Source organism: Notamacropus eugenii, chromosome 1 (genome assembly GCF_028372415.1).
Source record: "Notamacropus eugenii isolate mMacEug1 chromosome 1, mMacEug1.pri_v2, whole genome shotgun sequence".
In the NCBI taxonomy this organism is placed as follows: domain Eukaryota; kingdom Metazoa; phylum Chordata; class Mammalia; order Diprotodontia; family Macropodidae; genus Notamacropus; species Notamacropus eugenii.
The window spans coordinates 340,666,798-340,693,266 of NC_092872.1; the positions used below are offsets into that span (position 1 = coordinate 340,666,798).

Sequence of the window (26,469 nt, forward strand, 5' to 3'; positions counted from 1 at the left end):
TAGTATAATATTGCATAATATACTATTATATTATATGCATATAATATTATGTCTAATATAGAGGTGTAAGGGGTTCAGGGAAGACTAGTACCTCTGGAGTGAGGGCTCCTAAGCCTTTGCAGATCTGTTTTCTACCTTTGGTCTCCACCTTATTCACCAATCCTGTGGCTCCAAGAAGCTGTAACATGCATAGTGACCATACCCCAGTAAACTGTTTCAGCAGACAGGCTAAACCAGGTTGAGAGTAACCAATGGAGCTCAAACCCATTGGTGGATTGGGGGAGAGGGCATGCCTGCTAACGGAGTGAGCGGGTGAGGACAATCTGTTACAAGGGCCATGAAGGCTGCTGAAGCAAGTGTTGTGGATCTTAGAGCTTGGTTAGACATCAAAGATGCCAAGACCATTGCCAATCTCTTGGTTTTTGTCTTGCCACTGTACTTCAATGACTCTGGAAAAGAGAATAAGGCCCACAGCTTTGTTCTGTTCTGCCTCACTTAAATCCAGTTGAGTCATAGGATATCGCCCATGCCATTTTGGCATTTTTGCCTACCTCAGAGTCCTGTGGCAATAGGCAAGTACATACCGACACACTGAGAGCTGTAGTCATAACCCTGCATACAGGCAGCCCAGGCCATAGGGTCATCTTCTTACTGGACTAAAGCAGCAGCGGGATTCAGCAGCTCCCTGGGTATTTAAGCAGCCTTTTTTAAAGGACTGAACTGTTCACTTCCTACCATCAGGAAGAAGCTAGAAAAGGTGCCCTAAAAATTGTTTGCTTCACCCAACCCTAGTCTGCTTACCTAGGAGATAAGAATCCCACCCTGTGGTTGAAACACACACACAAAAATGTACAAAAACTTTTGCAAAAATGATTCCATTCACCATCAATACATGGAATGTGTGCATGCTTATAGACTCTGCACATGAAATTCAGTAGACCTGAAAGACAAACGACTCCTGTTGCAAGAGAACTTAGCAGAGTATTGCATCCAAACAAGGCTGAGTGAAACAAGGCTGACAAATGAAGGCCAACCTGCCAGAGTCAGAGCTGGACAACCAGCTTTTCTGGAGCTCCTGTCAACTCCAGGAGTAATGCCAGGAGCAAAACAGGTCTGTACACAGCATTCATTGATGACCAAGGCCTTTGACACTGTCAGTCATGAAGGCCTGTGGAAAATCATGGCAAAATTTGATTGTCCAGAGAAGTTCATCAGTATTGTAAGTAAGTTTCATGAGGACATGCTTGCACAAGGCTCTTATACTTTACCAGTTCTCAGTGGAGGCTGTGTGCTTGCTCTCATGCTTTTTAGCCTAATCTTTTCAGCAGTGTTGTCGGATGCCTTCAGCAAGGATGAAAATGGCATCAAGATCAGCTACCACACTGATGGTAAATTATTTAGCTTGATAAGGCTACAAGATAAGACTAAGATGGAGGGAGAATTGGTACATGATTTTTTTTGGCTGCAATGATTTTACACTCAGTGCAGACTCTGCAACTGAGATACCACAAAGTATGGATCAATTCTCTGTTGCTTGTGCTAATTTTGGCCCAGTAATTAACACCAAGAATACAGAGGTTCTCCTCAAGTCAGTCAGAACCACTGATTACAGCAAATGGAGAAATTTTTAATGCTGTGGATAAGTTCACTAACCTTGGCAGTATACTTTTTTAAAAAAAATTATTTTATTTGTTTTCAGTGTTCTACAATCATTTCCATATATCTTAGATTTTTTTCCTCTTCCCTCCCCTTCCTTCCCCCTCCCTCCCCATTCCCTCCCCAAGACAGCATGCAATCTTATGTAGGTTCTACACATACATTCCTATTAAATACATTTTCACCTTAGTCATATTGCATAGAAAAATTAAAATGAATGGGAGAAACCATAAAATAAAACTATACATAATACAAAAAAAATGGTCTGTTTCATTCTGCGATCCAATTCCATAGTTCTTTCTCTAGATGTGGAAGGCATTTTGCCTCAAGAGTCCAAAGGGAATTTTTAAGTCCTTGCTTTGCTTTGAAGGACTAAGTCTACCAGAAAAATTCCTTGCACACTGTGGTTGTTGCTGTGTGCAAAGTTCTCCTGGTTCTGCTCCTTTCACTCAGCATCAGTTCATATAAGTCTTTCCAGCCTTGGCAGTATACTTTCCAAGGAAGTCCACATAGATGATGAGGTTGACACACTCAATGCCAGAGCTAGCTCAATGTTGTGGAGATTCTGAAGGATAGTGTGGGAGAGAAGAGGTATTACACTGCCTACCAAAGTGAAGATCAGTGGAGCCATTGTGCTGACCTCATTGTTGTATGCCTGAGATACCTGAACAGTCTACCATAGCTGTGCCAAGAAACTGAGTTGCTTCCATCTCAGTTGTCTTAGGAAGACTCTGAAGAACACCTGGCAAGATAAAGTACCTGGCACTGAAGCCCTTTCTTAAGCTAAACTGCCAAGCAAATTCTACTGTAGAGAGCACAGTTCCAATGAGCTGGTCATGTTGTTCAAATGCCAAACATAAATTTGCCTAAAAGACTATTTTATGGAGAATTTATACAAGGCAAGTGTCCACAGAGAGGCCATATAAAGTGATTTCAGGACACTTTCAAGATCTCTCTGAAGAACTTTGGAATTGATTGTGAGATGTGAGAGACACTAGCACAAGACTGCCTAGCAGAGTGTGCCCACATCAAAGAAGAACACTGTGCTCTATGAGCAAACCAGAATTATGGTAGTTCAAAAGATTTGCAAGATGCACAAATTTAGAGACATCTCTACTTCAACGTTCATATGGACTCTTTATGTACAACCTATAGCAGAGCTTTCCACACTTTTATTGGTCTGATCAGCTATAGTTGGACATACTGTGCCTTGACCCCAACACAGTGATGTTATTTTGGTCCTCTTTGAGAATGAAGGATAACAACCAAATATATACAGTAAAATACAAATATATTCATATAAAATATACAGCAATATATTATATTACACAAAATATAATATTCTTATATATACTATATGATATATTACATATTATACATGGATATATGTATAATTAATATATACAGTATTATGCACATACATATAGCTGTAGCTAGCTATTTATCTACATATTTATATCATTTATAATTTGTGATATAATTTATCAGAGATAAATTTTTCAATTTATCCTCTATACCTTTATCTTTTGTTTGTACTCAGTTTTTTTGCATGTTATTTCCCCAGTTGAACTGTGAGCTCCTTGAGAGCAGGGACTTTTTGCCTTTTTTTCTATCCCTATTGCTTTCACAATGCCTGGCACATAGTAGGCACTTAATAAATGCTTTTTTGACTCACTGAGGTAGGAGGTTGGACTAGAAGTTCTCCAAAGTCATTTTGAGCATTGAGAGCCTATGCTCTCTCCTTTTCGCCTTAATTTTCCTTGTGCATTATTTATTTTCTTATATGTTACATCCTCTTAGAAAAATGTGAGCTGGGACATTTCATTTTTGTCCTTGTATTTCAGGTCTGACTTAGAACAATGCCTGGAAATGCGTGGAAAGCATTTACATTTCTTGAAAATTTGTGGAATTGAATTTCTTTTAAGCTTCCCAGTCCCAGATGCGTACACGTGCTGGTGTGTACACATGCACACACATAGGCATGCATGCACACGTGTGCAAATGCATGCGTAATCACAATTTTTAAAAAGTGTTGGATTGAAAACTCCAGCTGAGATCCTGTCCAGTTGAAGGTCTGATTCCATATTCCATTCCTTACTGTGCCCTGTATCACATCCCAAATCATGATTATTTGTTGGCCTCCAGTGCTTTAATGAAAAAGCCACTTAACCAAATAGATACAAATATGGACATTTGCAACTAATTGTGTTACTGCTGATCAGTCAGATTTTATTGCAAGTTACATGTTGTGGGCCATGCTAGACAGCTCATAAATTAACTGGTTGTCTGGAAAAATGACATGAGCCTCCAGGATCACATCAATAATTCAATTTAGATTTGGCCAGAAACACCAAAAAAAGAGGAAAAAATATATTAGTGTGATCCTGAAATTGCTACATTCCCCTACTGAGAATACTTCCTGGATTGGGTATGGGGTTGGGAATAAACTTATTGGGGCAGCCACAAGGAGGCTGCTGCAATTCCTGGGTTATAAAATTGCCAACTGGAGTGGCCTTTGGAGAATTCTTCTGTTAAAAACTCACTCTTTCCTTCCTTCCTTGGCAGATGGTCTTCTATTGTATTCATAGTTGCTTTTTCTTGATAACTTCTGGCATTCATCTTTAGGGCTCTGCATTCATGGAAGAGCCATGAGTTTCTCTTTTGCAAAGAGAGGTGAACTTTATTAGCCAACTTATCAGGAAAAGGGCCAAGTGAAAAAGCTTATGAAGGCACTAAAAGACCCATAGCAAGTAGCCATATTCAGACTAGTCCTCATTTTTAGCTTCCCAGGACAGTAGAAATTTCTAGGAGAGCCCAAACTCCCTCTAACAAACCACCCTATACATCATTACTTGGAGACATGATAGGGGGGAGGGTGACAGGGAAAGGGGAAGGGACAGTAGATGGATTAGATGACATTTTGCTGTTATTTCCTAGGTTTTGATTAAGTAGCTCCCTGTTACTTCCAATACAAATTTCTTTAGCATTTAAAACCCTTCACAACCTGACTTCAACCTACCTTTCTAGCCATGTTACAGGCATACCTCAGAGATATTGTGGGTTGAGTTCCAAACCACTGCAATAAAGCGAGTCACACAAATTTTTGGTTTCCCAGTTCATATGAAAGGTATGTGTACAATATACTGTGGTCTGTTGTGTGCAATAATATGTCTTAAAAAACCCCAATGTACATACCTTAATTTAAAAATACTTAATTTGCTAAAAAAAAAAAAAGATGCTAACCACCAACTGAGCCTTCAGGGAGCCATAATCTTTACTTGTGGAGGGTCTTGCCTCAGTGTTTATGGCTGGTGATTGATCAGGGTGATGGTTTCTGAAGGCCAGGGTGGCTATGGCAGGTTCTTAAAATAAGACCATAATGAAGTTTTTCCCATGGTTTGACTCTTCCTTTAACTTGAACACATAGAGGCCATTGTAGGGTTCTTAATTGGCCTAATTCCAATATTGTAATATTTCAGGGAATAGGGAGGCCTGAGGGTGGAGAGAAAGAGAGAGGGGGCGGGGGTGGGGGGTGGGGGGGGGGGTGGGGGTGGAGAAGGTCAGTTGCTGGAGCAGTCAGAATACACACAACATTTATCAGTTAAATTCACTGCCTTGTATAGGTTCAGTTCAGGGCTCCCAAAACAATTAGAGTAGTACCATCAAAGATCACTGATCACAGAAGACCATAACAGATATAATAATAATGAAAAGTTTGAAATATGACAAGAATTAGAAAAAGATGACACGGAGACATGATGTGAGCTCATGCTGTTGGAAAAATGGCACAAATAGACTTGCTCAATGCAGGGTTGCTACACCTCTTCAATTTGTAAAACAAAACAAAACAAACCCACCCACCCACCCCCGCAGTATCTGTGAAGAGCCATAAAGTGAAGCACAATACAGCGAGATGTGCCTGGAGATATTTCTCTCCTTTGGGCAATCTTCAGGCCATAAACTGGTCTTTTGCTGTCCCTCCCATACATTTTATCTTCCATCTCTCTGCTTGTGCTTGAGCTGTCCTTAAGATTGGAATGTCCCATCCTTACCTTTACTTTTTAGGATTCCTTTTTTACTTCAAAGCTCTGCCCAAGTTTTTGCTGATCCCTTCAATACCTGTTGCCTCTCCCTTGGACCCTCCATTCTCAGTTACCATGGATTCATTTTGGTTGGTTGATTGATCCCAGGATGGGTACGAGACAGATTGGGACAAAGATTTCTCAATTCTTGTTCTAATATCAGTAAATGATAATTAGGTAAGTTCCTTAGTGTGAACCACAAATGATCTCTTATATAGGGAGCAGGCAGATCTAGAGTCATCTGTGAGTGTTTGAAGGGAGCTTTAGCCCACAGTAAGAAATTGTGAGAACCAAAATTTTAGTCCATCTGTCAGATTCTTACCATTACGAGTTTTCTTCCGACAATCTCACAGGGTTTCTTCAAAGGCAGGGGTGGGTAGGGTGTAGTGGGGGGTGTTCTACCACAGAGGCACCTTAGCAGCACAGACTTCCAGAGCAGGAAGGAACTGCCAAGGTCATCAACCTGTACCTGAGCAGAAATCCCTCCTATATCATCCTCCCCAAAGTCTTCAGTTCTGCAGTGGGATATATTCTACAATTTAAGGGGACCATACTCCTTTTCTTATTTGACAGGCTTTTAATATTTGAAGATAGCTATCATGTGCCCTCAAATCTTCTCTTTTCTAAGCCAAGAATTCCCAGTTCCTTCGACTTATCCTCTTAAGTTACTGTCCCTAATCCTCTCCCCATGCAGATCCTTTCTTCTTTCTAGACGTGCTCCAGTTTATCAAGGACTTTCCTAAAAAAGTGGTGTGCAGACTTAAAAACAACTCTGGATCTATATCAGGTTTATTACTTCCCTTGTCCTGGGCACTTCACCTTTATCAAGTGTTTTTGGCCATCATGTCACACTGTTGACTCACATTGGAAATATGAGTCAACAGTGTGACTTGGTAGTGGGATGGTTTTGATAAACCCCGAAGTCCCCTTCACCTGGCATTATGACAGACTTTTTTCACTTTCTTTCTCAGGGACATTTGGACAAGTCAGAGAGTAGGTCATGAGATGTCCCATCAGCAGTCTTCCTTAGGCTTCAGTCAGCATTTTGGTGACTGTACACTCTGCTAGGAACAGATGGTTATAAGAGATAGAAACACTTTTCCCCAAACAATTATATTACACCTACTGCATTTTTCCTCTGGCTATCCAAAGCAAGCTTACTATTCTATTTCTTTTGTTTTGTTTTTAGGAGATTTACTTGAACCCCAACTGGTGAGAATAGGCTGAAACTATGAAGACATAAGGCAGGAGATGGGAGGAATGATCTCACCCAAATATCTATATTCCCCAGACTAGATAGACTAGGGCAGTGGGGTTGGACTTGATGCTGAGCCAATCTAAAAATTATTTATCTTGCAAATGTATCTGATTTCTTGGAGAAAGAAATGAGCTTCTTCAGCCTCTCTGAGCTTTCTTTGTCCTCTGTCACCTGGCCACAGAACGTGAATGTCACAAGAGCAGAAGAGGGAGGCTGTTACTCATCCTTTGAACCTGAGAACTGAGGTTTCCCAAAGTTTGGGGTTTCCAAACTTCCTAACCTTGCATTCACGTCTCTCTGCAATCTCATCCCACTGATATCTCAAACCATATCTCCTATTTCCTCATCAAAGTAAGTCCTTGCCTCCTCTCATGATCCACTTGCTCCTCCCTCTGCTTTCTCTTCTCTATCTTAGCTCCCATCATTATGCCTTGTCAGGATTCCCTTTTTCTTATCTCCACTGGTCTTATTTTTCTTTTATCCCTTCTTCTCTGGCTCTCCTTCTGACTTCCTGGACTTTGCCACAATGCCTCAGCTCCTCCCTCAATCTGGAATTTCTGTCAGAGCCTGGGGTTTGTCTCACAAACATCCATCACCATCTGACTTCCTTCTCTCTTTGGTGAGTTCCTTCTGGGATCTCCATTTTGGGGAGAGGCCTAGGCTGACCAATCTTTATTCCCTTCTGTCTATGCTTCTGACTCTCCCAGTTCATCAATACCATAGCTTCATATAGGTAGCTTTCTCCCATCCTTCCTTTTCACCTCCCTTTTGTGTGTTCTCAAAGTAAGCTCCTTGAGGCCAGGAACCATCTTTCTTTTTCTCTGAGCTTAGTATAGTGCCTGGCACTCCGTAAGCACTAAATAAATAGTTGTTGCTTTGCCTTTAGGTTCAGTCTCCACCAACAACCGTATTATCATGAATATCACAGATTTAGAGCTGTGTGGTGCTTTAGAGCAGTGGTATCAAACTCCCAGGGGCAGCAAGGGGCTGAAAAATTCCTCAGGTTAAAATGTAATTGGGAAATGTTTAATAGAATAAATAAAAAAATACAATCAAATATAGATAATATTATTCTGGGGGTTTCCAAGTCAATATGCCATCAGCATATGGAGTTTGATACCATTACATTAGAGGTCATTTTAGCCCAACCCTCTTATTTTATGAATGAGGTGACTGAAGCCTAGAGATAGTTTACCTAAAGTCCAACAGATAGAAAATGGAGATGTTTCATGGGTATGAATCTCCTCTTCTCAACTAGACTGTCTTTTTCTCAAAGGTAGAGACTACACCTCTAATACTATTAGCTTACAAGTATGTAGGGAAGGGGAGGAAACAAACTTAATTAAGTTACTTAACCTACTATGTGCCAAGGCACTGTGCTTTACAAATGCATTTGATCCTCACAACAGCCCTTTAGGGTAGGTGCTAACCTATCTTTTGCAGATGATTACATTTTCCTAGTATCAGTCCCTGTGAGGGAGGCGATATATTCTTCCCATATCCTTTAATGTGGATAGCTAGTCTCCGATGAGTGCTCCTGATTGTTAGAGGAGGGGACAGGCAATCAGAGTCACTTAGTCAACCTTTCATTTTTCAGAGGAGGATACTGAGGCTTAGAGAACTGACATGACTTGTCCAAGGTCACATTGCAAGTCAGTGTGCAGAACCTAGGTCTCCCGACTCCCAGGCTAGTACATAGAACCTGACAAGGGGCCATTGGATTTAGAGGCAAGAAGACCTGCGTTTTCTTAGTTTCTTCATCTGTAAAACATAAATAGCACTAGTAACCATCGTAGTACCTCATAAGATCATAGACTGAGAACTAGAAGGGATCTAGTCCAAACCTGTTATTTTTGCAGACAAAGAAACTGAGACCCAGGGAGGTTAAAGTGATTTACTCTAGGTCACACAAGTAGTAAATGGTAAGGGCAGGATTTGAACCCAGTCCCTTAGATTCTACAGCCAGAAACTTTTCCACTGGACTCTGGCCTCCCTTCCCCCCATGGTGATTATGGTGAGGATCAAGTGAGATAAATGACAAAGCCTATATAGGTGTCTGTAATAATAATCATTATTATTATTGACTGGACCAGGCCACTTAATTCCTGTGGGCCTCTTATACTGTCAAGCAGAGGTTAGAAAGTAGTCCAGCTTCCCCATCAGTGTCACTGTGGGGTCAACTAAATAGATGAAGAATCCTTTGCTGATAGCACAATACCTGTTGTTTTAGTTCTAGACTTTGGGCACCCAAGAAAAGGCTTTCCAAAGTAAATAAGGGAGCGGGGGTTGGCCGCATGAGCCTTCCCCTTTCCACTCTCCCGTCTAAGCCCTGGGATTCTGCCCCTGTGAGGGCCTCAGACTGTGGGAGGCCGAGAGGAAGCTGTGGGTTGTGGCCAAGAGAGTCCACTTCCCCCACCCCATTGCTGCCTCAACCACAATTCACACTAAAAAGTTGCCTGAGGGTCTGAGCAAGAAGGATGGACCCCAGTCTAACCCCAGCAGCCTTCATGGACATGGAACAGGTGAATTTGAAACAAGAGCACCAGCCAATTTCAAAGGAATCAAAGCTACCAACCTCCTTCTCTGACAATACTGGGAGGTCTAAATGGGGTTTAACATCTCCTGTAGCACTTAGCTATCCTGGGATTCCAGGTCTGGGAGCTGGGGGGATCATCACAGTTGGATGCTTTCTCCCCTCCTGGTCCTCCAAGCCCTGAAACATTCCCAGTGGAACCTAGTGATTATTTCATTCTTCCTGCAAGATTCTTTTAAATTGCTTCACAGGGAACTCTTAGACAGTTTTGAGTTAGTACAGTCTGAGCTGAGTTGTGAGCAAGGCCCCACCCTTCACCCTCTGTGGGGTGGAGGAAATCCCGGTGAGCCGTGGGTCTCCCACCCATGCCTAAGGCAGGACACCCTGTCCCTGGCAGCTTGCCCATAGCCTGGACACTGTTTACAGAAACACAGGCACTTGGTCATTCCAGCCCAGTCCAACCCCACCTCCCCCACTTCCCTGTGAGGCCTTAGAACTGAGGACTCTGGCAACTGGAAATGGGAGCAGGCCAGTGTTTAGCTTATCCTGGGCAGGATGAAAATCTCTTTGACCTGCCAGTCCTGGGCACCTGTGCCCAGGCTGGGAAGTCAGTCTTCAGACGGCTGTCAATGATTCTGTGAAGTATAGATTTTGAAAGTTATAGGGGTCCTTAGAAATGATTTAGCACAATGTCCTCATTTTACAAATGATTAAACTAAGGACCAGAGTAGTCGAATCCAGTAGTCAATCTCCTCTTCTAGGTTCCCAGTGGTCAGACTACTTTCCTGTCTTCAAAGAGTAAAGAAATGATCAACTCATTTATACTGATCTTCCTGAATTCACTTATCTTATCTTCACTTATATTCCTGAATTCGAATCTGACCTCAGACACTTAATGGCTGTGTGACTCTGGGCAAGTCACTTAACCCTGTCTGCCTCAGTTTCCTCATCTGTAAAATGAGCTGAAAAAAGGGAAATAGCAACCCACTCTCATATCTTTGTTAAGAAAACCCCAAATGGGGTGACTACTGAAGTGACTGAACTACAAAAACAAAAAATAAAACTTTTAGAGGAGAAGCAGCCTGCAGAGATCTGGAAAGATCTCTTGAAGTGGCATTTGGAGTGAGACTTGAAGGAATTCTAAAGGTGAGGAAGGAGGGAGTGCATTGCAGGCTTGGGGGTTAGCCAGTGCAAAGGCAGGTGTGAGGTAGGTGTGTGAGGAACATCTGTAGGACTGAACCACAAAAGTGTGGGCAGGGGTTGGGGAAGGAATAGTGTGTAAGAAGACTGGAAAGCTAGGCAGGGCCAAGCTGTGAAAGGTTTTAAATGCCAAATAGAGGAGTTCATATTTGTTCCTAGAGGTAATAGGGAGTCACTGGAGTTTATTGAGTGGAGTGTGTTTGTGTGACATGGTCAGACCTGTGTTTAGGAAAATTACTTTGGCAGCTGCATGGAGGATGGATTGGAGTGAAGCCAAGCACTAGCAGCCTGGGCCTTTCTTTTACCTAAATGAGTTAAAACAAATTAGATGGGAAACCACATAAGCTAGTCCTGGGGCTTTTTGGAGGCAGGCAAATCCTCTCTGCAGATAAGGCTAACGGTCAGTACAGTGACTCAGCCTCCTGCACTGGAGCTGGGAAAGTAACCAGGAACCCTGAGGCTGGGGCAGGAAGAGGCCATAGGGGAGTCTAGGGACCCTGGGTAGGGGCTGAGCAAGGGGAGAGTGGCTAAGACCAGAGCCTCTAGACTCACAGACTCAGCACCCTACTGGGGAAGGGCCAACTGGATCTGGGGGCATGACCTCTCACCTCTACTAAGCACTGTCTGTTTGACCTGATGGGGAGACTTAGACTGGAGATAACCTCCCCAGTAGCCAAGACTGGCCCAGTTTGCATTTTTAACACATCCAGGCTTAGAACCATAGAATCAGAATGTTTGAGCTGGAAGGAGTTCGAGAACGCACAGCATAAGTATCAGAACTGGAAGGGACCTGAGGGACCATCATTTTATAGGAGGGGGAAATTAAGTTCCAGCGAGGGGACCCTCATCCATTCCACTATCTTGAGTTAAAATCTCTTTATCTCCTATCCACCTACTGCTGGTAACCTTGCCTTCCGAAGACTAAACTGTGAATGGATTGGCATTAAGAGGCAGCATGTGGAGGGGACTCCTGGCCCAGTCATCACAAAGATTCTTGGTTTTAAGGCAAGTCAGGAATCATTTAAGAAATGTCTGCTATATGCCCAAGTAGTTTCATTTGTAGTCACAAGTTCCCAGGAGGCCTGGGCTTTTCCCCAGCTGTAGTGTGACTGGCAGCCCACTTAGCGAAGAAATTAATGGAATCCCCCTCAGCTCTCACTCTATCCCAATGTCTTTTTTTATGTTTGCCCCTTTTCCTGGGTAATGTGGCATAGGGATTGCCACACACAGGAGGTGTTCAGGAAATGTTGTCAGCTGGAATTAAAATAAATCCAGGGTAGATCACTATCTCTAGAAGCTTGCATTTGAAATGCCCATAGGTTATCTGACTGAGAAGGAAGATGACCTTTTCTATTTGCATAGATTAAATTCCGAAGACTGCTCAGAAATCCTCTGCACTAGGAAGCCTTCCTTGATAACCCCAGTCAGAAACTCTGAAAGTCTATTCCTTCTTGATCGTTTTCTTAAGCATTTATCTCATTCTATTTTGTATCTGAGTTTTCTGTATAGGCATGATATCCAGGACTAAACCGTGAGCTTGGTGAGGGGAAAGATTGTGCCCTGTTCCTGTGCACGTCCCAAATAGCCCAGAATGGGAAAGAAGAGGAAGAGGAGGATGTATTTGTTTTTGTTGTTCACTCATTTTAGTCATGTCACACTCTCTGTGATACCATTTGTGGTCCCATCTGGCATTGACATTCCTTCTCTAGGTCATTTTACAGATGAGGAAACTGAGGCAGACAGGGTTTAGTGACTTGCCCAGGGTCACACAGCTAATAAGTATCAGAGGCTGGATTTGAATTCAGGTTTTTCTGTTTCTAGATCTGGCACTCTATCCACTGTGCCACTTAGCTGCTCAGGAGGATGTATGATAGCAGTAATAAACTTTACCCATTCATGGCCTTGCCACTTAGGGAGGACTTTCACAGTCATACTATGATGGAGATTTGTGTAGAGACAGAACCTCCTGGAGGTAGTATGGAGAGAGGTCCTGGGGAGGAAAAGATATGGCCACTGAATGCAGGGCATTGGATGCCAAGAGATTGACTCAGCTTTGCATCCCATCCCAGTCTCAATCCCTTTGGAAAGGGCTCAGAGTTGGAGTAGGGAAGCTTGCTTTCCAGAAGAACCAAAATAGGAAATAATGGGGCCAGCAGGAAGACAGTGGAAGGCTGTGCAGGCCCCGGTACAATGTCTGCAGCCTGTCTCCAGGACCCAAAGCAGACCCTACACCTGAGGACTCCTTCTGTGATGAGTCTCCAGCATATTAGGAGCAGGGCCTAATCAAGGAAACTCCTCCAGTGAGCTGGATCCCTGTTTGTTTTGAATCCAGAGGAGATTCACATAGCATGTGGGAGTACACCCGGCAATGGACTGAAATCAAAAAATCTAGGTGAGAATCCTGGCTCTGAAATTTACTAGTTCTGTGACCTTCAGCAAATTACTGCCCTTCTCTAGGTCAGTTCTACCTTCTGTTAGATTAAGGAGCTAGGATGGGTTATATGAGAAATTTTTTTAGGTCAGTTATAATTCTAACATGCTATGATTCTTTCAGCTTTCCTTAAAACCCAAGGAAAACCAAGTGAAAGGGCAACAAAGGACTTCTATAAACCAAGACCCCCAAACTGAGAGCTCTTCATGAAGCCCTCCCTACCCCTTCAAAGGCTTGTCCCCCAACTCCTCCATCTCCCTCCAGGTGGTACAGCAGGACACAATTTCAGAGCTGGAGGGAAGGCCTTAGTGGTCATCTTGTCTGTCTCCATCTGTCTGTCTCTCCAAATAGAAAAAACCAAGACCCTGGCACTATGCTAAGCCCTGGGGATATAAATAAGAAAAAGGCAGCCCCCTACCTCAAGGAACTTACAATATAATAGGGAAAACAGGGAAAAGGAAGCTGGAAAGTAGAGCAGGGAAGGGGGAGGAACAGACATCAGGGCCATGGAGTTCAAAACAAGCAGAGCTACAGGTAGAAAATGAGGAGTTACTTGTCCAGTGTCACACATAAAGTTAGTGGTAGAGGTGGAATTAGAATCCAGTGTTCCTGATTTAGAATCCCACTATTTCAGAGATGGAATTAGAATCCAGTGCTCCTGATTTAGAGGTCCATATTTCAGAGGTGGAAGGGACCCTAATAAATGGTTATTGATCTTTTTCTTGAAGAGCTCTGATGACAGAGAGCTCATAGTTGCCAAAGCCACCCATTCCAATAGCTCTAATTCTTAGAAAGTGTTTCTAAAATATGCCTTCCTGCAACTTCTACTAGTTGGTTGTAGCCAAGCAGAATGACTAATTTATCTTCTACATTCCAACCATTTAAATCACATCCCCTGTAAGTCTCATCTCCATTCCCAGTTCCTTAGATTCTTGTAGGGCATGTTCTCTAGTCTCCTCATCATCATCTTGGTCATCATCCTCTTGGCCAGTAACCAGGGCTTTTTCTATCATACCACACTGTACTGGTCATGCCCTTTGATTTATTTTTCCATCCATCACGTCCTTTGTAATGGAGAGCCAGCCTGGACTGCAGGAGTGTGACCAATACTGTAGCCAAGGGTGCCAAATTTTCAACAATGGAAAAGAAATCTTTTTAAAGAACAGAGAGAGACACCGTTATCAGTAGTTCAAATCTTTCATATTACTTCCTGACTAATCTTCTGTGTAATGGGGCTTTTGTTGTAGGAAACAGCAGGGACCTACTTGGAGAAGCTCTACCACATGAGTGGAAGCAGCCTCTTTCCATTGGCTGTGGAGCTGGAACAAGCTACATCTTTTAAAAAATACTATCCTGGGACAGTTTCTTGCTCTTTCTGGCAGTATCCCAAAGCACAGTGTTCCAAAGCACAGGCACTATGAACTGAGCTATGTGTGGGGAAAGTTTTCTCTACCCCCTACTTTTAGACCCCATGCCCCCAAAAATGCTCTTGGAGTTTTGGGATGTTCATTTGTCCTTTTTAGTTCTAAGTGCATCAGTTCAGCTGATGGAGTTCCTGGACCAAGGACCTCCAACCGTGTTTGGTTGTTGGTTGTTGTAATTTGTTTTCAAAGAGGACCAAAATGACATCACTAGGTTGGGATCAAGGTACAGTGTGATCAGACCAGTTTGAGCCAGAAGGCTCTACCACAGGTTGGGAACAAATAGTCCACATGAACATTTGGGGTGTGGAGATGTCTCTAAATTTGAGTATCTCTCCTTTCTTTTGAGCTACTACAATTCTGCTTTGCTCGTAGAGCATAGTACCTTCTTTGATGTAGGCATGCCATGCTGGGCAGCCCTGTCCCAACGTCTCCCATGTCTCACAAGCCACGATAATCTTGGAGGCAAGATTCCAGACCAGATGTATCTGCCAACCCATTAGGGAAGCCCAAGACTTGAGTCCAAGGTTCTTTGGATTTGGCATTTGGTAGAACCATAAGAATTGAATTAAACAATGGCCCTAATCCTTCTCTCCAGCTCCCTCCAGAGACTGAAGTCATATAAAAGGACAGATTATGCCTCTGAAGTATTGAAAGGGGATGGATGGTTATATGTTTGTTCTTACTATATTTTGTGGTTCCCTCAGGGTCATCAGGGGGGAGGAGAGAGCACTTACTGATCACTCTGCCATCCCAGTTCCTGGAAGTTCAAGTAGTGACCCACCGAAGTCCGTCTTCAGGCTGAAGATCTCAAGGGCTGCTGCGCTGATGTCCGGCACTCAGCGGCTCTCACCAGCTCGGCCTGGCTTATCTCCTGCTCTGCTGGTCTCGCCCGCCACTCTCGGGCTCCTCTGGTCCCCTCCGCCCTGCCGCGCTGACCGCGCTGCGCTATGCGCCGGGGTCTTACCCCCGCGGAACAGATCCCTCCCGTGGACCCTCCGGTCCAGCCTGGGCTCCGAATCTGTCAAAGTCCGTCACCCACTGGATTTTACACCTCCAAAGTCTGGTCAGACTCTCCCCCCAGAGATATCCAGAGGAGTTTTTCCAGGAGCTTAGGTGAGTCGTTGCTTTCACTCCGCCATCTTGGCTCCGCCCCCCCCCCCCCCCCCCCCCCCCGTTCTTACTATATTTTGAAGTAAATGTTCTTTTGTAAAAGCTAATCTTACTGTTAATGGTTACATAGAACTGGGATGCAGGGGACCCCTGAAACTAGGAGGAAACACAGATGGTGGAGATTTGAGCCAGTGGCAGGGACATCCCAACCCTCCTGAAGGGTGCCATAGACCACTGGGGGAGGGTTGATGTAACACACATGGGCTTTCTGCTGTGAAGGTGGTTACTGTCACATCTACATCAATGCAGCTCAACCACTTACTCTCCTTTTTGGGTCTCAGTTTGCTCATCTGTAAAATGGGGAAGGGGGCTGGATGATTGCTAGTTTTAAAGCTATGATTCCATGATATTATTATCCTCTTTCTCAAAAAAAAATATTTAGTGGTTCATTATTGCATGTATGATATATGATGTTGTGCCCCTCTCCCCACCATTCAATGCCCTCTACAAGCAGATGCTAGTCTGCCTTTCCAGCCTCATCTCATATCACTGCCCTGGCCATCTGTTCTTTGCTCCAGTCTGCATTCTTTTTCTTCCATGTCTTTATTCATTCTGTTCCCTATGCTTGGCATATCTCCCCTCCCTCTGTTTATCTATTGAATTTCTACTAATTCTTTAAAGTCTGTCCCAAATACCACATTCCCCACAAAGCCTTCCCTGATCACCTACCACAAGTTAAGGAATTGAATGGAATTCCCTTGGAGTAAGTTCTTTCTCAGACCTCACATAGCACTTTGTACTTTCCTAGTGCATTTATCCTCCTATAATATTTTATAATCTAATTATCTTTGTTTGTATTGTTTCCTACTAAGCTCTGTGGTACTTAGCACAGTGGTCTGCACACTGTGGGGGCTTAATAAATGTTTATTGAATTGAATTACTGTGAAATGTTGTGTTTTCTTAAAATAGGTTTCCTTCTTGAAATCAGGAGATTCTGCCTGTTATAAGTAGAGAATTTCAAAAGATCCCAAAAGAAAACAGAAAAATCAGCAGGAGCTCTAGGACTTTTCTGGCTGTTTGCATTAAGGAAGAATTGGGCTCTTTGCCCTAACTATCCCAGCCCTTGAACTGGAGCATCATCTTCACTGCATGCCTGTACTGCGTGGCCCAGTGGAAACAGTAAAAAGTGACCTCAGAGGTTATGGGGTCAGTTCCTAGCTCTGCCTCTTACTTTGTGTGGCCTTGGACAAGTCTTTCCATCTCCTTGGACCTTGATTCCCTTACTTATGAAATGAGGTAGACTAGATGGCCTCAGAGATCTTTTTTATCTGTGACTCATAGACCCCTTATACTGACAGTAAATTTTTGGTTAGAACAAAGATGTTCCCACATATTGCTTCTGGCCCTTTCCAGAAAGATTGGGGAAATTACTTTTCTTTGAATCCCCCCAAATCTTACCCATAGACTGGAAAAAGGTTGAAGTGAGGAAAGGCATATTTAATTCTAGCCTGATGTGCTTCTTGGAGATAAAAGAGATCCTGGAATCCATGCTCCCCACCCACCATTTTGGCTACCAGCAGTGTATCCTAGCAGTATACTACCCTCCTCTTAGTTTCCTCAGAGGTGAGATAGATCTCAGATCATATATAGCCATTCTACTGACAAACTACAGCTGTTTATTTAGACTACTCATGTATACATATACTATATGAGCAATACATGTTGTATTCCTCCAGTAGAACTTGTGTATCTCCATGTTCTTAATATGCTAACAATTCTGTAATTTCGTCAAGTTTGGATTGTAGAGCTGAAAGGGTCCTCAGAGGTCATCTAATCTACCCCATTTTACAAGTAAGGAAATTGAGGCTCAGAGAAGTTAAGTAAATTGCCCAAGATCATACAGGGTTGGAGACTGGAACTGAACCCAGGTCCTCTGACTCCAGGGTACCAGAGTTCATTCCACTACTCCATGTTGGATGTTCCCTCTAATTCAATGGATCATAACTCATTCCTACATGGATATCTAGTGTGATTTTTATTCATACTCCATAACCATGGCTTTGCAGTTCAAGGTACCAAGACTTTATTAAGCATTTACTCTACAGACCTGAATTCTGAATGTAACCCTGAACAAGGCACTTCAGTTCTTTGAGTTTCTATTTCTTCATTTGTAAAATGCAACCAACAATGTCAGTATAAACAAGATTGTTTCAAGGAAAGAACTTGTAAACCTTAAAACATTGTAAGACTGTGATTTGGACATTTCCAAATTCACCTAAATGTTAGAAATATCAACCACTCTTCCCTATTTCAGCCTGTGCTTTATGGGTTTATTCAGTGAAAAGAGAACTAGCTTTGTAGTTGAATCCTAGGTTTATGTTCCTGATGTGCCATTTACTGTCATGTAAAGTGAAGGATTGCACCATGATCTCTAAGGTCCCTTTGAGCTTTAAATTCTAGTATTCTCTGATTTCTGAGAGTCAACTGGTTTAGCCTTTGATATCCAAACAGGACACTACCAACGACACAGAACATTAATAATGATTTTGAAGAAATCCAAGGAAAGAGAGTTTTATCCACTTTGAGTGGACCTGCCCCTGTTGCAGTACAGAAATTTCCCAAAACTTGATGATGAACTAACAAAGTGTGTGTGGAGGGGGCATCCCATACCACTCTGATGGCCCTTATATTACACTACTTATATTTATTATGTTATTATTATCAATATATTATTATATTATTTTACACTACACTATAGTGATTGGGTACATATTTTCAAGGCAGTCCAATAAGCATTTATTAAGTTTATACTGTATACTATATACTATATGCCATACACTGATAGATGCTAGGTAAGAAAAGAAAAACTCAACAGAAAAAAATTCCTGTCTTCTTATTGTTCAGTTGTTTTCAGTCATGTCTGACTCTTGTGACCCCATTTGGGGTTTTCTTTGCAAAGATACTGAAGTGGCTTGCCATTTCCTCCTCCAGATCATTTTACAGATGAGGAAACTGAGGCAGACAGGATTTAGTGACTTGTCCAGGGTCACACATCTAGTAAGTGTCTGAGACCAGATTTGAACTCAGGAAGAGGAATTTTCCTGACTCTAGATCTGGCACTCTATCTACTGTGCTACCTAGCTGCTCTTTAAAAAAAAAAATTCCCACCTTCAAGGAGGGATTATTTTGTTGGTTTTATCTCCTCTGTGAACTCCCTGAGGACAAAGATCTGATCTGATGACTGCCACTGGGTCCAGCAGAAGACTTTGTACAAAGTAGATGCTCTGGATGAATGAATGAAATGAGGGAAAAGAAAGATATGGTGGGTTGGGAAAAGTATCAGATTTTAAGTTGGAGAACCTGGGTTCTGCTATGTATGGCATCTATAATCTTGAGAAATTTCCCTTCCTGGTTTTCCATTTCCTTGTATGTAAAAATAATAGGATGGGACTATGTGATCTTTAAAGTTTATTTCAGCTCTTTGTCCTATAATTGTTTATTTGGTTCCTATTGTGGTAGCCAGCATCCCTACTGAACCTGTTCTGAAATCCCTCTCAGGGGAAGGTTCTCCCCAGCTTTTCAAAGCCCCCAAACCTGCTGGGTGGCCTTAGAGTAGGAAGGGAAGTAAGAAGATGACAGAGGTTTCCAGAGCCCCATGTTTCTTTATGTCCAAGGAATATGATCAGATAACAGCAGGCTCTATTAGGTAAGAGCCATCAGATCCAAGGCCTCTCTTGGTTTAACGGGGAAAATACAATATTGACTTGACTGCAGGCTGATATGGGGAGGAAAAACTTGGCATTAAATCAAGAATTGAAAAGCAATTTCAGTGCTTTAAATGAAATTTCCGAGCCTGGGAAACAATTATGCATTAAAATCCATTGGAGGGAAAAAAAAATCTATTAAAACTTCAAGAGAAATACTTTGCTATAAATTAGATTTTCTTGCCAACCAGGATAATTCAATAATTTCCCCTTGACATTTTAAAGATTGTTCTTTTGAGGGACTTAGAAGACTTTGATCCTGGGAATGATTCATTCCCTAAGAAAAGATGAAGTTGGGCAGCTTGGTTCCTATTTGAGAGGCTCCTAGCCTGCCTCTGTCCGGGTGGTGTGGAGAGGAGGGTGAGGGGCTATGAGGACGCATGCTAAAATCTCTGAGCCTTGGCATCATTCTCTGCCAAAGCTATTGAGAAGGATAAAGTGCCTTGCACATAGAGGACTTTACTCTGTGATATATAACGCACCCCCCCTCCCCCCACCCCCCCCGCACTGATCCCCTCCCACTGGAGCCCTGGCCATGGGAAACAATTTGAACAAGATTGAATGCAGCCTCCCCGATTTTACCTTACAGGTCAGGGATGTCCCCAAACATCTCAGTTTCCCAAAGGGTGCTGTTATCAAGAAATGGATCTAAGCCCTTCCAAAAGCAGCTAGGTGGTGCAAGAACACTGGACCTAGAGTCAGGAGGCCCCAAGTTCAAATTCAGCCTCGCGAATGTGTGAAATGGGGATAAAATAAGTATCTACCTCTCAGGCTTCTTGTGAGGATCAAACGTAATCCTAGGAAGTGCCTGGAACATTGTAAGGGCTATGTAAATGTTAACTTCTTCTTTTTAGTTCATATCTATCTCATATGTTGTTCTGTCATGTCCAGGTCTTCGTGACCCCATCTGAGATTTTCTTGGCAGGTACTGGAGAGGTTTGCCATTTCCTCTTCTGGCTCATTTTCCAGATGAGGAAACTGAAGCAAATAGGTTTAAGTGACTTTTTCAGGGTCACACAGCTAGTAAGTGCCTGAGGCCAGATATGAAGATGAGTCTTCCTGACTCCAGGCCAGGCACTATATCCATTGTATGATCTAGCTGCCCATGCCCCATACACCTGGGATCATAAGATCATAGGATCATGGGACTAAAGCTGAAAGGGTCATTGCATCATGTGACAGATGTGGCAGAACTCAGAGTTGAACTCACAGTGTATGATTCCAAGTTCAGTGCTCCTTCCACTGCCCCTGAGGTGAAGAATTTCATTGCTTAGTGAAAGAGGAAAATCATTTCTTTGCCCTAAACTTACTTCCTTCTGCCCCCAATGATGGTTCCAGTGTTGCTGTTTCCTGAAGTCTGGCATAATGGTTAGAATGCTAGACCTAAGGCCAGGGAGACTGGCCCTTAAACCTGGGCTCTGAAGTTGACTACGTATGTGACCACTGGCATGTTCTCTAGGGTGTTATCATCGAGAATAATATTACTTTGAGACTCTACCTTACAGAATTGTTGGGAGGCTTAGATGAGGTGCTGGATGTAAAGTACTAGGTAAATGTTAGAAGACGCTGCATGCCAGTTCTTACTTTTATTACCTCCTTTTTTGTGATTCTTGAATATAAAATCCACTTCCCCTTCTCTGACTTTCTATCTCTAGACTGAAAAGGCCAAACTTAATCTGAAAGTGCCTAATCATACCCCCCAGAGCCATCTAAAGCTATCCTAGTTAAACTATGCCAGAGCATTAGTCCAGATGATGCCCAGATGGACAAAAAACTGAGAAACACAAGGCCTCAGGAGGGAAACTGAGTCAGGTTGGTGACGGTGATGGTGTTAGGTTCTCACCCCTGCTCTTATATCATGTGCTCTGGTCTTCTTGTTTCCTCCCTGCAAAACCAGGGAAACAATGCCTGATTGATAAACAAGATCATGGACAAGGAAATGTAGTGCCTAGTGTCCCAGAAGAGAGGTCATAAGCACATTCCTATTATTTGGCAAAAGGACCCACTACCCAAAATAAAAATATAGTTCCTACCTCTCACGCCTTTTTTGGTTACTTGTATGGGATGACACATGAGACCTCATGGCTTAGAAGCAATAGGGACCTTGGAGACATAAGAGTTCCCCAGTAACAATAAGTCCTCACAGGAAGCAGCCAGGTGGTTCAGTGGGTAGAACCCTGGGCCTGGAGCCAGGAAGACCAGAGTTCAAATGTGACCTTAGATACTAACTAGCTGTGTGAACCTCAACAAGTCACTTAACCTCTGTTTATCTCAGTTTCCCCATCTGTAAAACAGGAATAATCGTAGCATCTACCTCACAGGGTTGCTGTGAGGGTCAAATGAGATCATTATTACTTCACACATAGTACTACATACATGTTAGCTATGATGGTGGTGACAATGATGATGACCTTAAGTATTCCCAGGCAATGAAGTAGATAGATTCCAGCGCCTGCATGGACATGGAACTTGAAGTCAGGAACCTCTGGGTTCAAATTCCTCCTCAGACAACTCCTAGCTAGATGACCATGGACAAATCATTTAACTACTCTCAACCTCAACTTTTGCATCTGTAAAATGGCTATAATAATATCACCTACCTCCGAGGGTTGTTATAAGAATCAAAGGAGGTAATGTGCTTTGGAAATCTTACAGTGCTCTATAAATGTTAGCTATTATTATTAACACCTTAAATTAGTCGATAGGTAATATTATTCCTAAAAAGTACTTTGTCAATCAGTCAGCCAATGAGCATTTATTAAGCACCTAATGGCACTGAGGACACCAAGAGAGTCAAAAAGCAGTTCCTGCTTCTGAAGATCTCACAATCTAATAAAAATTATTAACAAAGACTTACAGGAATGGGTCTAAGTATTAGGAGGTTTGGGGAGCTGGGAACCTCAATTATCAAATATTTGTCAAACACCGTCTTTGTACAAGATAATATGCTGGGTGTAGTATATAAAAAGATTGAAAAAAATGAAACACTATTGCTTTCAAAAAAGTTGCATTCCAATATTGAAATTTGACATGTGTCCAGAAAAGTATAAAACAAGGAAAGGACTTCCAGGGGAGAGGAGAAATCCAGACAAAGTGCTCAGTGCTTTAAGAGTATATTTCAGAGAAAGAGAGAGAGTCAGAGAGAGAGAAAGAGTGAGAAAGAGAGAGAGGAAGAGTAAGAGAGAAAGAGAGAGAGAGAGAGAGAGGGGCAGGCATTCAACAGGGAGAGTCAGGGAAGAATTCATACAGGAAGTGGCACTTGTACTGAGTCTTTAAAAAACAACTAACACTTGAAGGAAGATGATTCAGAAAGTTTTAGAGGAGTAGACCAAGGACATTTGAGGTGGGGGAGAGGGTAGGAGATGGTCTATGTGGTTTCAAGAACAGAGGTGGTCAAATTTGTATAGAATGCAGAATGCATAAAGAGAGTTTTATGAAGTAACACTGGAAAAATAAACTGGGACTGCATTGTGGAGGGCTCTAACTAATGAATTTGCATTTTCTCCTCAAGGTAATAGTGAGCCACTGAAGATTTTTGACCAGAAGAATAGCATGGTCAGAACTGTGTATGCATGAGGAAGATTATTTTGGTAACTATGTGAAAGATGATGTGGAGAGGGCAGGTATTGGAATCAACAAGGTCGATTGGGAGGCTCTTCAGAGAAGTGGTGACGCAGGCCTTGAGGAGAGAAGAGCTGAAAAGGGATCTGGCAGAAGGCCAGAAGCACCAAAGTACTGAAGACTGGCAAGACCCTGGCTCACTTCCTCTCCACATTCTCCTTGACTAGAGTACAGGAAATGACTAATTGTACCTACCACTACGTTGGGAGTTTCAAATAGGAACTGGTCTATCTTAGGCAGGGAGGGCATTTTTAAAGGGAAAGGAGGCTAATTGAAAAATGGAGACCTATCTATTGTTGTCATTTCTTTAATGTAGTCTTCTTCTGTTAGACTGCACTTCAGAGTGGTCCCCAAACCTCATTTACATACATACTGTGAGAAGATGTGGTTGAATAAAGTTGATCCAGCTTCATTTTCTCCCATTTGGATGAAAGTTAATAAATTATTCTGAGATGGCGGGTGGAGGGAGAGAAAATAAGGGAGGGGAGGAGATTCAAGGAACAACCAAACGGTTATTACAAAGTGACCTGACATGTTGGGAAGTAGGTGTCAGTTCAATGTAAACTTTAAAACACTATAAGTAATATGAGTTATTTGTTAAGGATATACAGTATGTAAAGAACTATTATTGTGTGCTTCCTTCATTTTTGAAGAAAACCATGACATCAGAGAAATGATGATATGACTTGCACTTGATTTTGTTTTGAGTGAAAGAGGTCTGTGCAAGGTCACCAGCCTCACTTTCTCCTCCTGAGCCATCTGGATCCAATGACCATCAGGATGACTGGAGACAGTCCAGGATGCAGTGGGAGACCTTGGCCTTTTTAGGCTAAGGCCTATTCAGATACTCACTTAGAGGGAGGTAATGACCATTCAGTGAATAGGCCTCTTTAAGAAGTAGTCAGGGAATGGCCCCTTTAATGAACAAAAGAAAAAAATAACTAAATCAAGCTGGGAGGGAAAGAGAAACAGTACTGATAATCACTCTAAGCCTGGAGGGTTCAGAAAATAGCCATTAAGTGGAGCTTGAACTGGGACCTGTTGTTGTCCAATCTATGAGCTTCAGAATACAGTGGGTTTAAGGTTTTGGGAAAGACAAGAAAAAGAGAGAAAAGGAGAGGAGAGAGAGAGAGAGAGAGAGAGAGAGAGAGAGAAATCTAGCCTGTAAACTCCAAGTTAACTGGGCAGCCTCTGATCATCCAAATTTGTCTTCCTTTGGAGAGGAGAAGGAAGAGGAGGGGGAGACAGAAAGGAGAGGATGAACTGAGTTACCCAGTTAGCTGGGTCCCCATTCATTCAGCTCGGTCTACTCACAGGTTGTGCTCGTTCTTCGTTTTCAAAGAAGACCATGCCATCAGAGAAATGATGACATGACTTGCACTTGACTTCGTTTTGAGTGAGGGAGGACTGTGTAAGGTCACCAGCCTCACTTTCTCTTCCTGAGCCATGCAAAGTACTGTTTTAGCTTCTGGAAGCAATAACAAGAATATCTAATATAGTTAAAATTGGAAGGGAAACTGGTAAATAAGGGGAAAAAAAATCTTTGCAGCAAATTTCTCTGATAAAAGTCTCATATCCAAGATATGCCAGGCCTAGAGGCCTGAGGGCTACCCGAGTCTTCCCTTACCTCTATCGGAGGTCTTCGGTTGGCCAAACTGGATGCTCGTATGAGAGAAAGGACGTTCCAGAGTCGAACAAGGGTTGAGCTTTATTTCAGGGTCTAGTTACAAGTGCAGGGGAATTCTTCCTTAGGAGGGAGCGAAGAATCTCCCAAGGAGGCAAAGATCTTACAATAAGAGATTGGAAGTAGAAGTGTAAGTGTTTTGCGCTAGCTAGATGCTGGGGATGGAAGCTCAATTCCAGGTGGACAGTCTCGGGCGGGTAAAGGTGGGAACTTCTAAATCTTAGAGTTCTCACAAGACCCCCCAGGAAAGATATATAAGGAATTGATTCAGATACCTAAGAATAAGACACATTCCCCAATATATAAATGGTCAAAGGTAGTTTTCAAATGAAGATATCCTACCAAAAACCATATAAAAAAATGTTCCAAATGACTAATAATCAGAGGAATGCAAATTAAAACATTTAATTAAAATTGAGGTCCCACATCACACCTATTACACTAGCAAATACAACAAAAGAGGAAAATGATAAATATTGGAGGGACTTTGGGGAAATAGACAATTGAGTGCATGGTTAGTGGAACTGTAGATTGGTCCAGACATCCTGGAAAGAAATTTGGAACTATGCCAAAAACTTTACTAACTTGAGTCTACCTTTTGACCCAGCTATCAGACAACCCCTAGGGCCTATACCCCAGAGAGATCAAAGAAGAGGAAAAAAGACCCAAAGGTACAACAATATTCTAATAGATCTTTCCATGGTACCCCAAAATTGAAAACTAAGGAAGTGTCCTTCTATTGGAGAATGACTAAGCAAATTATGGTTTATGAAAGCAATGGATTATTATTGTGACTTAAGAAATGATTCCAGAGGAAACTGGAAAGACCTCTATGAATTTATTATACCTCCCTCCCTTCTCTCTCTCTGTCTCTTTCCCTCCCTCCCTCTTTCTCTATCCCCCCTCCCCTCTCTTCTTTTACCCTCATTCCTCCTCCTACTCTCTCTCTCTGTCTCTGTCTCTCTCTCTCTCACACACACACACACACGCATGCACGCACACACTCACAAACATTGTTGTACCATTTAAATTTATTATACCCAGAGGCAAGAAAAGATGGAAAGGGGGAACCGGGAGAAGCGATGAGGTGGAAGGAAAGCATTTATTAGGTGCTATACTAAGTGCTAAGCATTAGAGATACAGAAAAAGACAAAAATGTTCCTTCTCAGTGTTCTGAGGATGTAAAACAACATATCTCAATTCCATTCACACAGGAGGGAATCACAGGACAAAGACCAGAGTGAGAGCCTGCTCTTTACTCATTTATTTCCGCGTGCCCTCTCTGAGTCTCAGGCCTGTGCCTGAAAGCGTCCAAGTGAGCCCTCCCTTCTCTCTTTCTTTTGATACTATCCTCCTTGGCTACGGAATCTCACCTCATCTTCAGTTCCAGATGTCTGAAACCTTTCCTATCCCATTTTTGGACACCTTCGCTCTTTCATATACAAAGCTGTTATAATCTTTGCTTTTGATTATTTCAATTTAATTCAATAAACATTTGTTAAGTTCCCACCATGTGGTAGACAAAGGCAAAAATCAAAGTTCCTGTCCTAAAGGAGCTTTCTCACTATTGGAGGAAACTATAAATACACACACACACACACACACACACACACACACACACAGACATTGAGTTTGTATGTGTGTGTATACATAAACAAATGCAGTTTGTATATATACAAATATACATATATGTATATATAGATATA

At 42.4% G+C, this 26,469-nt stretch overlaps 1 long non-coding RNA gene across 1 annotated transcript in view; it reads left to right on the forward strand.

The window, feature by feature from the left end:
* Positions 1-23,702, forward strand: part of LOC140518111 (uncharacterized) — a 75,173-nt gene extending 51,471 nt beyond the window's left edge. Inside the window, exons 2-3 of the long non-coding RNA XR_011971831.1 lie at positions 15,289-15,697; positions 22,970-23,702. This is a non-coding gene — a long non-coding RNA (uncharacterized lncRNA). The remainder of the gene's footprint in view (positions 1-15,288; positions 15,698-22,969) is intronic.
* Positions 23,703-26,469: the final 2,767 nt, after the last annotated feature.